At 42.2% G+C, this 14,613-nt stretch overlaps 1 protein-coding gene across 1 annotated transcript in view; it reads left to right on the top strand.

Annotated features, from left to right (window-relative positions):
• Positions 1-14,613, top strand: part of LOC135057423 (ovostatin-like) — a 202,389-nt gene that overhangs the window by 29,875 nt on the left and 157,901 nt on the right. The window lies entirely within an intron of this gene.

Here is a 14,613-nt window from a genome sequence, read left to right on the forward strand (position 1 = left end):
CGCTTGGTACACATAGTACAGCTTTAAAAAGCATAATGACTAATGACCATGTCCATTTTCTTAGATGCACGGAAGCATCACACATGGCACTGATTTAAAAATGTTTAAATAAATATATATATATATATATATATATATATATAGGTTTTGAAAAGAGTGTCACATAACACCAGTCGCAGAATGTCACGCAACGCAGCGCGTCAAATCAAGCGGATGAAAGATGCATATTACACAGTGTTAAAACCAGGTAGTTTTAGCGGCATTGATAAATATTATGGGTCGGTTAAAAATAAATTTAAAAGATCCGACGTAAGAAAGTGGTTACAAGAACAAGCCGCATACACGTTGCACAAACCGGCAAGAAAAAACTATAAAAGGAACATGATTTGTGTATCGGGTATAAACCAACAGTGGCAATGCGATTTGGTCTCGCTGATAGATCTGTCAAAATACAACGATGGTGTTAAATACATATCAACAGTCATCGATATATTCAGTAAGAGGGTGTGGGCTGAAAGTCTGACCGCCAAGAATGCTGCAACAGTCGCTAATGCTTTTGAAAAAAGATTCCAGCGGGGTGCTGTGCCGATGAAGCTACAAACCGATAATGTAAAGAGTTTCTAAACAGAAAACTAAAAAAGGTGTTAGAAAAATACGGTATAAAGCATTTCACGGCCAATAACGATGTGAAAGCGGCTGTTATAGAGCGCTTCAATAGGACTTTAAAAACGCGCATGTGGCGCTATTTCACGGCAAAGAATACCTACAGATATATAGACGATTTACAAGCCTTCATACGCAGCTATAATAACACATACCATAGAACGATTAAGTGCGATCCAAATGATGTGAATTACTCTAACGCATTGAGCGTCTTCAAAGCGACCTACGGTGATTACTTTAGAAGAAAGAAAGCCCCTGTTTGTTTAGGAATCGGTGACCACGTCCGTATTTCTAAATATAAGGACATATTTCAGAAAGGTTACGAACAGAGTTTTTCTGAGGAGATATTTGTTGTACATAGTGTGAACACTAAAGGACTTAAGCCGCTTTATAAGTTGACAGATCTGTACGGTGAAGTTATAACAGGTAGTTTTTACCCCGAAGAGCTTCAAAGCATACCAAAAAAACTATAACAGGGTTTACAAAGTGAAAAAAATAAGACGGTCAGAGGCCGTAAATACGCGTTAGTCAAGTGGCGCGGGTACCCCGCAAAATTTAACAGTTGGGTCGCAGCATCGGTGATAAAATACATATAAATTTCATCACTATCTAAACAAGACAAGCGATGCATGACAAGGCGTTCTACATAACCTTACCCAGCAACTCATCGGCTGTTACTTTCCCGCAAAATAAGATTTCTAACTATACGACAAAGTTGGCTAAACCGATAGACTTAAATGGCGAATGGGAAGTAGCACTTACCGAGATACAATACCCGCATACGTGGAATACATTGGATTTACAAGATTGTATACTGCAATTATCATGGGATGGAACGGCGGACCAGCCGGTGGCGAGAGTCGCGAGTTTGTGCATTAAACCGGGTTTTTATGAAACAATCGAAGCGTTACTGAACGTAATCAACGCTGAAATTTTACAACTGAAACTGGACGTTGGATTAAGACTAACGTATAATTCGTTTGCACGCGTTGTAACATGCGACAGTAAACTGTTGTATCAAATCCTCGCCGGTTCTAAGCTGACATGGATACTGGGTTTACAATCTAAAACTAATATTTCTAAACCATGCGCAGACATCAAAGGCGGCCAATATACGATGTACGTGTACACAGACATTATCGAACACCAACGTGTCGGAGACAGTTATGTACCGCTACTTCACACTGTTGAAATGAAGGGTTATAACAATGAGGTTGTCACAATACGATACGAGAAGCCCGATTACGTACCATTGTGCAAAACACATTTTGACACGATAGCCATAGAGATAAAGAACGACCAAAACGAGAACATGGCATTTAAGTTTGGGAGAGCGATCGTGAAGCTACACTTCAGACGCCGCAAAACTGAATTTTATTAACTAAACAGAATGGTCGCTGTCAAAAATTATGGCGATCCAGGCCTCTACGCGCAATATTATAAATCTCAAGCCGGTAATGGATTACCAGGTTTTCACGGCAGCGCGTACATGTACGGCTGCGGTTTAGGCAGTATTTTTCGAAGTCTTTTCAGAAAAGCTGTTCCTCTTTTCCGGAGAGGTTTAGAGCTAGCTAAACCGCATATGAAGACAGCGGCACGTAATATAGCGAAAGATGTTATCGGGCAAGCCACAACGGCCGTGGTGAATAAGATACACGAGGCGAACCAAGCAAAGCAAGACGGTTCAGGACTAATATATACAAGAAAAGGTGTGTCTAAAAGAAAACGGAAGCGTATGATAGCGCTTCCGCCTTGGGACATACCCTTTTTAAATAAAAAGCAGAGACGACGCAACTCAAGGAAGAAGAGAAAGCCGAAGAGTGCCGTTGGTGATATTTTTTAAACATGTCTTTCATACACCACGAGTCCATTGAATTTGCAAAAACAGAGCTGGATCTTTTTGACGTGCCCCCGACACAAACTAGTATAGAGAAAAGTCTATACATCGAAGTTCAACCTTTAGCGGCGTTATCCGACACAGCTCCGCTTGAATTTTATATAGCAGCCAGCGGTGAACACTACTACGATCTGAACAACACGCTGCTGTACGTGACATGTAAGATCGTACGAACCGATAACACGCCAATACCGCAAGGTGCGCGGGTCGCACTTATTAATTACCCAATAGCGACTCTATTCAACCAAGTTGATGTAACTTTGGGCGACAGGCTCATATCACAATCCAACAATCTTTACGCATACCGCGTGTACATTGAGACTATATTGAATTACAGCTCAGATGCATTGTCAACAAAACACACAACCGGATTATTTTACAAAGACTCGGCTGGTGAATTTAACAACACGGCGCTGGACGGTCCGAATACGGGTTTCAAAAAACGAGCAGGAGTAACAGAGCAGAGTCGCACGGTTGAATTGCTAGGACCGCTTCACTGCGACCTTTTTCATCAACTAATTTTAAACGCTGTTGATCTGAAGATTAAACTAACCAGAAACAAAGACGCATTCTGCTTAATGTCGTTTGAAGCGGATGCCTTTAAAATACAGATCTCAGCGGCATCCCTGTTCGTGAAAAGAGTTCAGGTCTCACCGGCCGTGCGGATTGGGCACGCACAGGCCCTGTTAAACGGTAACGCGAAATACGCGATTGACCGCGTTGGGATGAAAATATACAGCGTACCAACAGGCAGTAGAGTATTTAATCTAGAAAATCTATTTTTAGGGCAGGTGCCGAAAACAGTTATAGCCTGTTTTGTGGATAACAAATCATTTTCAGGAATCCATAGCCGGAACCCCCTTTGCTTTGAACATAAAAATTTAAGTTTTGCGTCCCTTTATCTGGATGGAACGCCGCACCCCGCCAAGCCATTTCAACCCGACTTTGAACGCGGTAATGCTGTAAGAGAGTATATGTCACTCATACAGATCACAAATAAGCAGAAATATGACAATGGTATACTGATTGACCGCGAAGAGTACCTCAGGGGCTACACGCTATTTGCTTTTGACCTTTCACCAGAACAGGAGTGTGGAGAACACCTTTCCCTGATAAGAACAGGCAATCTGCGTGCCGAATTCCGCTTTGCAGAAGCGTTGGACCGGACAGTCAATGTAATAATATACGCTCTATTTGATAACATCATCGAGATTAATCAAAGGCGCGATGTGCTGTACGATTATCTATAAATGAAATAAACTAACACTACGCTGCTGAAAAAAATGAACACAATACAGATAAACTGTATTCTGTACGCTGTGCAAAGCACAAGGCATATTTTTAAAGGAACGTATCCGTGCGATATGTTACCGGTCAGTAAACTGTCGCAATACCCCTGCGCGTTTGTAATCAATACGCATAGCAGCGGGCAGCCGGGTGAGCACTGGTTGGCCGCTTATTTTAACGAACAGCGTGAATGTTACTTTTTTGATCCTTACGGTTTAGCCCCTGACAGCCCCCTATTCCCAAAAGCAATAATACATTTTTTAAACTAGAATTCAAAAAGTGTTTATCACCAAAATAAGCAGTTGCAAAATTTTAACAGCACCGTTTGCGGTCAATATTGCATATACTTTATATTTTACATGTGTAAAAAATACAAATACATGGATGTACTGGCCCGTTTTAGTGATGACACAGAACGTAATGATTGTTTTGTTTCAAATTTTGTAAGACGGCTCCCAAGAAGCCATTGTCTGAGTCATTATGCATATAAATATATACAGAATTGTGTAACTTGTAACCAACGCTGTGTGTTAAGCGTTTTATGTACAACGCGGCATAACTATGTCACATTGTACATAAAACGTTTCACACACAACGTTGTGTGTGAAGCGTGTTACGCACAACGTTGTATTGTTTGTGTAACTTGTAATCAACATTCTGTTTGATACGTTTTATGTACAACGCATCATATCTATGATGTTTTTCTAATAAACAACGTTGTTTATTAAACTTTATATCGTGTGCTTGAAATTTCTTCCGTTTACAGCAATAGAAACAAAGAACAAAACGTTGTTTTATAAAGCATAAGAATAATTTATTGATATATATATATATATATATATATATATATATATATATATATAACACGGTAAAGAAGTATTTAATAACATTACATAAAATATTATTGACATAAGTTAAACATTGTGGCGCAAAATGCCAACACAATATACAGTGTATAAAAATATTATAAATTAGTTATAAGTTATAGTTTCAGCCACTGTGAATCCTGAAATAGATTTACGGATCTTTTCCTAGGCAGTAAGTAACCGTGCGGCGTTGTTAACCCTGGGGGACTTAAAACATTTATTCGACCTTTGTTAAGGGTTTGTAATGACATGGGCGATGTCACAGCACTATCAGAGGCCTCCTGCTTCTCAGCTTTTAAGCGTTCTAAGCACATTCTATTTGCAGCATTGGCTATGACGGTTGAGGGAATATTTAATTCAGACATTGCCCGCATAAATTCAGGCCACCCGTTCGGTATATTACGGAGCGACACACCGTGGCTTTGCGTGATGCTTCTTATTAAAACTAACATGTTGGAACCTGGCACAGCGATGCCTTTGTACAGAAACTCCCCTTTACTGTTCCAGTCTGTGATGTGTTTAGAGCGTGTCATTTTACTCAATAGTATTTCACAGTTTTTTTTATACCGGGCATTAACACCGCTCAAAAGCTCATGATAAACAGCATCGGGCGCAACAGGTTGTGTTGTGTTATCTGATTCATCAACAGATTTTGCAACGGGGGATAAAAGAGCTAAAGTTGACATTTCACTATCAGCCTGTTTACTCAACACCAGATATCTCTGCAACAACATTGTATATCGCTTTGCTTTTTCATATTCTGATAAATCATTATTCTGTAGTATTTTCACGATCTCTACATCTAGACCGTGTGTTGCTGTTTTACGTATGTCCTCGCTGTTCGGTTTGTTATGTAAACGGTCTATCTGATTCTGAGGCACAAGATACATTTTCTCAGTGTACTCCATCAGCGATTAGACAATAGTCCTGTAATTAGCGGTATAGCAAAACCAAGCAGCGAACCGATAAAACCACCCGACTGTTTAACCAACCTCTTCTTTTTTCCAATGGCACATTTCTTATTACAAAGTGATTTTAAAAGCGCTCGCTTCTTTTTAAGGTAGTTCAACTGTCGTTGAGACAGCGGTATTTTACCTTTAAGCGTGTTGAGCGCTAGCTCACAAATAGCCGTGACTAAATCGTTTGAAGCGTTGGATAAAATAGCGTTTCTTTAGATTGGTGTTGCATTAATTAACGTTTTTAAAAGCACCCAATTATGTCTTATCCGCCCCGACATGTTCACAGTTGTTAGAATGACAACAAATGACTAAAGGTTGTACGGTTATAGCTTTATAGAACCGCGCTTCTTAATGACAAAAGCAACAGGCGTGTCTGGTGGGAATAAGCCGCTTCGTAAACGATAATCGTCAAGAGCGTTGTTTCTTAAATTAACCAGTAAATACCCATAAGGGGTAGCCGTCGCGGATTCATAGGATTCGAGAAAAAAACGATGTTTCGATGGGTACATTTGTCTAGCCAGAATGCCCACCTGCATTTTATCCCTGGGGTTTTTGAACAGGACCATATATTTTGTGTTTAAATGTATAGTTCTGCTCTTTTTACCTTGACAAAATATGTTTTGGACAAGGTACAGGATACTGAGATTACGATGGTGTACATACTTTCTCAACCTCAGAATTATTACTTGCTGCGTCCATCAGATCATTAATCACTGTTAAGATTAATCTTATCAGGTGGAAAAAGTTGATCATCGCTAAAAGACTCTGGTAAACCCTCTATAAAACGCGTACCGGGGTAATCACACAGAAGTTGGTCGTATATAGGCTGCCAACAGGTGTAAAACCAAACAATATTATCAGGTACATGAGTCATATGTGTTGCAGTGTGTTGCAACAGCGTTTTCACAAAATAACTTTTACCAGAATTGGACGGCCCCGCTAAAATACATGAGAAAGGGTGCTGAAATCTGGTGTCCATCTTAATAGCTGAACGGCAGTGTTGTGAGGTTGTCCGTAAGAGACCGTTTAGTATAAACACACCTTTGCGTCTTCTGCAAAGTACGCATCTCTATCTGCCAGCACTTTTTCGCACGTACTATACCGGGTTGACGGATCACAACCTTTTTCTGGTCGTCGCCTTCGGGGTTTAAAGGATAATCTAAGACCAGTTCTTTCAGGCTGTCAAAGTTAACGTGCTGCGCATTATCAACATTGAGCGTTACACCTTTAACTTTTAAACAGGTCTTTCCGTTGTTTAGTCGATAGCCGTATGACTTGGGACCGGCTGAGACAAATTCTGTTATATGGGTGCCTGTGGGTAGTTCGCTGGTCAACTCGCCTAAATAATCACCCAATGGCGGGCTCCAGTCACCGGGTCTACTGACAAAAATTACAGAATCTGTGTCGTGATAAAGACATCTATCTTGTAATCTATACAGTATTTTGTACAGTTCAACACGTGCATAAGCAGTTGTAAAGATGGCTATAGTTACATTTGAAATTGCGCCCCTGGTGTAATGGTCTTTGGCATACTTCCAATTTACCATAACGGTATCATCGTCAACAAAGTCCAAAGCAGACACATCATAGTACGGTAAGAACGTGTATTCAAAAAGTTTGTCGGGATCGGTCACTAGGCACGTATTGGGCATGTTGCTACGTTGACCAAATTTTCCCCATAAGGAATTTAAAAACAATTTTTAAATTTGTCTTTTAGCGGGGTTGATTTCTATGTGATCGGGTCGTAAAGACACGCCTTCATTTTTTTGATAGGCGTCTATATACTCTTGGCGTTTCTCGGCGTCTGTACACCATTCAGGATAACCAGAGGCCTCTTGTTTATCCCTGAGGTGCGTTTTAATGTAACCTGAAAACAATTTGTCAGATCTCTCATCAAAATGCCACACCTCATAGATTTTACACACCATGTACCCCATTTCTACAGCCAAGTTTAGTTCCACGGTACACCATGTACCGATGAGTGCATGTTTTTCTGAATCATGAATGCACGGCTCAGTCTGTCCAGACTCAGCGAATGTGCGACATAATGGAAACATTAACTTGCCGCCCATTTTAACCGGCAGAACCGGAAAGAATAGACCACGAGGCGGGTAAACTTTAACCCTGGCAAAACCGAAATACTTTGTGACATCACCAAAATCCTTATAAATAATGTGTGGATGCTGTACAGGATACGTTTTGGTTTTATTAACAAACGGGTACAGGCTGGTGAAATCAAAATAGTGAATTTTTTCATCACAACCTGTTTTGTGATACAGCTTTATGGCGTTTGTGCGCTCGCCATAAAGAGCATCACGTGGCTCCAAGGGTTCAGGTAATTCTTTACCCTTCAGAAAAGCCTGTAGATCCGCATCAGAATCTAGCATAGACTTCCATTCACAACCCCAGATTTCACGTATCTGAAATTCACAACGTTTAAGGTAGTGCAACTTTACCTGCGTCTTGTGGTGTAATTGACCGTAGGTCGTTTTAGTCAGTTTGTTTTTATCATCGGCGTTGTAACAAACACCACAGCCGTGATAAAAACAACCTTGGAATTCAAAAGCAGTGCGTGTGCCGTTAATCATGGCGTAACCATCCAGGCTGTATTTACCAACTTTCTTCTCACCCCCTTGAAAGCGTGTCTTATACTCACACCTTCTTTGTGCTATATGTACATTAACCACTGTATGGCTGGCGTTGAGTAACGCTTCTGAGTCTTGTGATAGTTATCACCCGGTACAAGGGCCAGTGTCTTTTCCTGTAAAAATTTACAACGGTACATGGCCATGCATACGGAAGCCAACGTGACTAATTGAAAAGCCTCGATGTGACGTTTAACCACAACCTTTTTTTTTCCCTTTGTTATTAGAAATTCCTGTTCTGTCATGGCTATAACAGCCGATCTGAAAGCATCACAAGCTTTTTGTAATATTTTCACATCGTCTTTACAATATCGTACGAGCTCTTTTTGAAAGTTAAACGGTTTGTGTACATACTGTTTATACCAGGCTGTAAACTCAGATAATTCATCAGGCATCATGTATTGTGGACCAAGATACTCTATTGACGGCATAGCGCCTATGTAATTTTGGTTATCAGCTGTGTTAAAAACATGTGGGAAATAACCTTTGGTACCGTCAAAACCCATCGCCTTTGGTAACTTGCTAAGCCGCATGGATAAAAAATGTAAAGAGTCGATAAATCTTATCTTCAAATCTTTTACCGTGATGCACATTATGTTGCCGCCTCTAGATAATAATTCCATCTTTAATTTCTCCTTAATCAGCTGGCGCAGCACAAAATACGCATCATAGCGACCTGCATTATGGGCTATGAATGTGTAATGCGCAAATTTTGGTTTCATGAACGTCTTTACAAAGTCTTCATTACACGCAACACCCTTAAACTCCCAGTCTTTCTCCCCCGTTAATGTTAAAGCGTAACAGTAGTTTGGTATGTGCACATCCGTCTCCTGCATACACTCAAAATCATAAAAGATGTATTTATTTGTGGGCTCTTCCGGCTTAATGGTTTGTATATAGCACAAATGGTTCGAAAACCCATCAACGAACACCTTACAAATGGGACACTTTAGGCCTTGGCAGTTATGATCTGTTCGCCTGTAGAGACAACACTTGTCACAATATACATGTTCAAGACAGGATATTTTGTGATCAAGAGCTAAAGCTTTGTGTAGCTCTAAACACTCGTTTGATCGACAAAATACCCTACACACCGAACACCTTAACGCAGTCACACCGTCGTCAACACAATCCGGCCTGTGACAAGCCTTACAAAAGAAAAGACAATTGTGATTATTTCTATGATGATAAGCGCTATGACAACGGATGTAATAATATCGGGCTCCATGAAACGCTTTGATATCGAGTATCCCATAAAAGTGACAATCGTGATATAGCACAAACAGCGTGTCTTTGTAACGGCTGTCCGTACAGTAGTATTTCCAATCCCCTTGATTGTAATAGAGGAGATTGATCGAAACATTTAAATAATTTTCAAAAATTGCAACATCGCTAAAGCTGACCGCTTTATCAAGCGGCAGATTTAAAGCTTTATGTAGTTGGATCACTCTCTCCTGTATTACATGGTCATTGGCATTGTTACCTTTATCCAGAAGTTTACAGACGCTAGCGGCCAAACACAGGTTATTACCGATGCCTCTGAAATCATAGAGACATCTTTGCCTCTTATTTATTATTAAACTATAGGGCAAGCGGTGTAAACTTCTACCGGTCAACCCGCGTTCTGACCTGTTCATAAAAATACTGATCACAAATCTTAAACCTGTGGATAATAAGAATTCAGCGTTACTTTGAAGCGCGTTTGTAATCTGGTTAAAAAAACTGGTAGCGTCTAATGTTTCTTGAGGCTTACGATGCAAATAGATGGCGTTGTGTAACCCACCCCCTCCAATCTAAGGTGAACGCGGTCGGCTGGACCCACGCCCACAAGGACGCCATCGAGCATGGCCTGTATAGCAGTATGAACGGCTCGAACTCCTTCTACAAATGATGTCACCCTGTCCAAATTAACAAACCGATAGTGATTGTGGTACTCAACGGCTCTGAAATTCGGTCGCTGTCGTTCATAACGGTTAATTGCTTCTAAGTATACATGTTGCCGACCTTCATCATTACCGGGTGACTCAACACCTCGTGCATCATCATATATGGGGCTTGCAATGCGCTCAATAATGTCAGGCTGTGATTCGTCAATCGGTAATGCTTGGGGTGGCGATTGATCTAAATCTACATACCTCGCACTCTGCTTCCCGCCTACCACATGTTCCCTGTGCCGCTTGCGCTTTCTCAATCTGGTTAATGTTGTTACAGCCTGTTTCACCTTTGCACGTCGGAATAACTGTGAGATCTTGTATGTTAAACAAGGTTTAATTCGTGGATTTGTTTTACAGGCATTTAAATTTAAAACACATTTCAAACCATTGCCTAACATGCCTAGTCACGGCTCAGTTTAATTTATTTCTGCAAAATGATGTATGTTGGCTTTAATAAACTCAGTTGTCTTAACTGACCGATCTATGTATTTTGACATGACATTCCTATACGTCTCAACAACTTCTTTAACAATGTCTTGTTTACATTTACCACCGTGGCTCACACCTTTAATGTGTTTTAACAAATATCTGGCTTTTACGCCCATGTTCTCAACATCTTCCCGTATCTTACCCAACAACGCGTAAAATTGTATTTCAGTGTCTTGGCCTAATTGTTCTGTATTTTGACATTCATCAACTATGTCGGGAGCTATCCCGCGCGCCGTTGCACAAGCATCAGCCCATGCGTGTGCCACGGCTGCCGTTGTAAAAATATTGGGCATTGATGTTACACAATCAACCGTTGTAGTATTAACAGGAATTCCTGCAATGGCTGATAATACTTCATCAGCACTATTCTGCGGTTCTTGTGTCGTTGACTCTACACAGTTTGTAATAAGCTCTTGCCCATTTATGTCATCAATATCTGATATCACAGGATTACCAGCTATGTGTCTTGTTTCTGTTTCAGAGCAATCCTGTGTATCAGGAATAGTGATTACATCGGATTGCGACAATCGCTTAACATTACTTCTTGAGAGCCGCGATGCCCTCTTAACCTTTGCAGTCTTTGTATTACCAGCGACATCCCGGTCTGCAGTGTTAAACGCTGTGTGTTTTGATGTTACAGCAACATCGTTACTTACGCTTGATACAGTTTGTAACGCGATCCTTCTCCGTTGCGGCTTATCATTTTCGGAATAAGACAATTTTCTTTTAAGATCGGTAAATGCTGCATTATGACTTCTCTCATTCGTTCTTGGTCGAGCAGGTCTACGTTTGTTCGGGTTGATACAACCGTTATGCACCACCATAACCGATGACCTAGCAATCTCTTTTAGGCTGTTATGTACAATCGACGGCGTTGCGAATTGATGGTTCTCCGTTTCAGCTGCGGTTGTGCCCTTTGATGTTTTCCCGCTTGTACTAGGCCTGTGTATTTGCGCGACTGTATCACGACATACGGGTATCGTAGGATCATATCGTCTTGCTACAGCATCATCTGTAATACATATATTATAAAATAAATATAAACATCGATGCACGTAAATCAGCATTTAAATCACTGCATAACAATATACCATATAACAGTGTTTGATTACACACCTGCTGTTGCGAATTGATGGTTCTCCGTTTCAGCTGCAGTTGTGCGTTTTGATGTTTTCCCGCTTGTACTAGGCCTGTGTATTTGCGCGACTGTATCACGACCTGCTGGTATCGTAGGATCATATTGTCTTGCTACAGCATCATCTGTAATACATATATTATAAAATAAATATAAACATTGATGCACGTAAATCAGCATTTAAATCACTGCATAACAATATACCATATATCAGTGTTTGAATACACACCTGCTTTATATTCGAATGTTTGAGCCCGGCCCGCTGTCGAGTGGGGGAAAAACGTTCGCTCATCAACAGCATTGCCAGTCTGTATAGCTGTGTTGTGACAATATTCAGGTTTGTTCAATATGTCTCGTAGAATATTGTCAGCCGTCGCATCATCCATTTTTGTGGAATCTTTAGCCGGTGAAAAAATGAAAAATAAATATTACATACGGTATAAAATTAGAATAACATGAAAAAGAGTTGTATTATTGAGAATATATAGTGTGTACAGTTGATATCAAATCAGCACAACTGTACAATGTTTATTTTTAATTCTTTAGCCGGTGGAAAATAAAAAAATAAAAAAATGAATAATAAATAAATAAAAAATAAATAAAAATATCATGTTACTCACAGGCTGGAGCCAATTCCAAAATATTAGTAAAATCAGGTATAACGCTGAAATCTAAACCAAATGGACTCTCTCCAACATCATCGAAATTCTCTGTGTTTGTGGTGTCTGTCATTAAATTGTGAGAAATAAAAATGAGAAAATAATTTTAAATTTTTTTTTTTTTAATTACTTATCAATGTATCCAGACTGTTGTACATTCATACTATTTAAACTTTTAAAAATAAGTAAAAATGAACAAATTGTAGACCTTGACTATAATTTCGTACTATTTAAACTTTTAAAAATAAATAAAAACGTGTCAATGGTATTTATAGACATAGCTTACCATGGCTCGTTTGATAACTTGGTAAATCATCATCACATTCTGATTCGGATGTACACATGATATTATCTTTGTTAATGTTCTGCATTCTCTGTCGCTGAACCAATAATGAAAATGAGATACGATTTAATATCAGTCAAACGATTTACATGAAATACAGTGTCGGTGCATTCCCAAAATGATCCACTAGATGGCACTATTGTAAGAGGGCAACGTCAGGGCGTATCGGGTCTGCTGCCGTGCCGATGTACCACTTACCGGACGCCGCACGCTCTCACTCGCAGGTGCCGGAACACTCGAGAGTCCTGGAAGCACTTCTGGACGACCCGGGCCCCAAAAACTTAAGAGGAAGAAAACCGTTGAATATCGTCTTCCCAAACCCTGGATCGCAACACCCTATGTGGCTGAGGAAAAATGCGCCTTCGGGCTAGGTGGGGGTCATCACCGGCGTCCGCCTCAGAGCCCGAATTTCACCTATCGGCACTTTCGCACCAGGTGGAAATTCCGCCTTGCACAGCCGTGCAAGGCTCACCGTTGCCCTGAAAGAAGGGTGATAGAAAGAACACAACCAAACACTCAGACTGTGGGTACTCACCGTCTCATCCTCCGGTACTCCGATCTTCTCCAATACAGGTCCCAGTAAGGAGGCAAGAGAGAGAAAACCGCCGTGCAGGGCCTAACTAGACCTAGTGTCACACCTTATCCTAACTACAACGGCAGAGCCCTCAAACTAACTCTGTGGGTGGGGTGCAACCAAACTATGCACAAACTTCATAACAATAACTCGCCCTGCACGGTAACACACATCGGAATACACATAACACAGCACTGTCCCTTGAAATACCTACCAACCGAATAGAGGTAGGCCTCCGCTCTGCCTTCCTAAATACCTCGGGGTGGCCTGGGCCTAGCGCCCAGGGCCGCTTGTACTCACCTCGGGAAAATACCGATTTGCCGGGCCAAGCGCCCCCTACCTGCACACAGGCCGGAGGCCTGACTTTGCTCACGGGCCTAGCGCCCGCCTAACGTGCTGCCCGTTGGGTGACCTGGGCCTTGTGCCCAGGGTCACCTTATATGTACCTACTCGGCCACAATACGCTAGGGCCTAATGCCCTCTAACGCTGCACAGGCCTATCGCCTGATATGCCCCCGGGCCTAGTGCCCGCCTAACTGGTGCCCGTTGAATGAGGGTGGCTCGGGCCTAATGCCCGAACCCCCGGAGCATAGTGGTCTGGGCCTGCGGGCCACGGGCCGAGTGGAACCCCGACTGCGCGTGGCCTCGGCCCAGACACAGTGACCTAATTGCCCCACGGGCCGGGAGGGCCCGACTGAATAGCCACAGGCCGGGAGGGCCTGAACGTGCCCACGGGCCTAGTGCCCGAACACCTGGTGTCTAGGGAGGGAGTTACAGGAAAGTCGTGCAGGCCCAGGGCCACTTACCAGGACCGGTGGGAGAGGCTGTGGAGGGGAGCTTCGTTAGCTCTTTTGCTTTCCGCTCCAAACAGCACTCTCCGCCGATCTCCCGTCTCTGCTGGGCCGCCGCCGCCTCCGTCCCGTCTTCTGTCGCCGTCTTCTGCCTCTTCCGGCGCCGCTGTCGTCGTCCGCGCTGGCCTCCTGGCTTCCTCTTCGGGAGCTCCTCTCCGCTCCGTCTCCGGCTCACTAATGAGCTCCGCCGCCGCCCAGCGCCTGATATAAGGCGCTGGGAGGAGGTGGAGCCATGACGCGGCGGACTCCCATTGGTCCGCCGTGGCGACTCCTCATTGGGCGCCGGGCTGCGAGCAGCGATTGGCTCGCGT

This window comes from Pseudophryne corroboree, chromosome 3, assembly GCF_028390025.1.
Source record: "Pseudophryne corroboree isolate aPseCor3 chromosome 3, aPseCor3.hap2, whole genome shotgun sequence".
Classification (NCBI taxonomy): Eukaryota; Metazoa; Chordata; class Amphibia; order Anura; family Myobatrachidae; genus Pseudophryne; species Pseudophryne corroboree.